Raw genomic sequence first — 496 nt, 5'->3', positions numbered from 1 at the left:
AAGAAGGAAGGCAGCAGGGAGGCGGTTGCTTGGGAGGAGCTCCAGGGGATGCGCGAGGCCCAGAACCCTGCAGCAGTGAAAGGCTGCATCCGCACTGCAGAGCTAATCCGCTATGACACCGCTTTAGTTGCCCTGGCTCCAGGGTATATGGGCTTCTTTGTACTGCAGGGGGTTGTGCCCACACCAGAGCTCCCCCACCATCCCCCAAATTCCATAGCCATGGCAGCTGAAGCGGATTAGTTCTGCAGTGCAGATTGCAGCCAAGGTGTGGCTGCTCCCTTTCTCCCTTTAATTGCAAGAAGGCTTTGCATGGCCCAGGAAAAGGCAGGGGCCCCTTCCATCTTCTCATCTGTACTACTGGCTGAGAGAGACAGAGTTTGGGGGGTGGGATTATATGGAGTTGTAAAGGGGGGGGGAATTATACTGAGTTACCAAAAATTATATTGAGTTATAAAGAAAAAAAATTATATCAAGTTACAAAAATATTACATTGAGT

The sequence above is a fragment of the Sceloporus occidentalis genome, unplaced genomic scaffold (genome assembly GCF_023333645.1).
Source record: "Sceloporus occidentalis isolate IW3139 unplaced genomic scaffold, rSceOcc1.0.p SCAF_5, whole genome shotgun sequence".
NCBI lineage: Eukaryota > Metazoa > Chordata > Lepidosauria > Squamata > Phrynosomatidae > Sceloporus > Sceloporus occidentalis.
The sequence above is the reverse complement of the archived record's forward strand: the minus strand, read 5'-3'. Positions refer to the sequence as shown.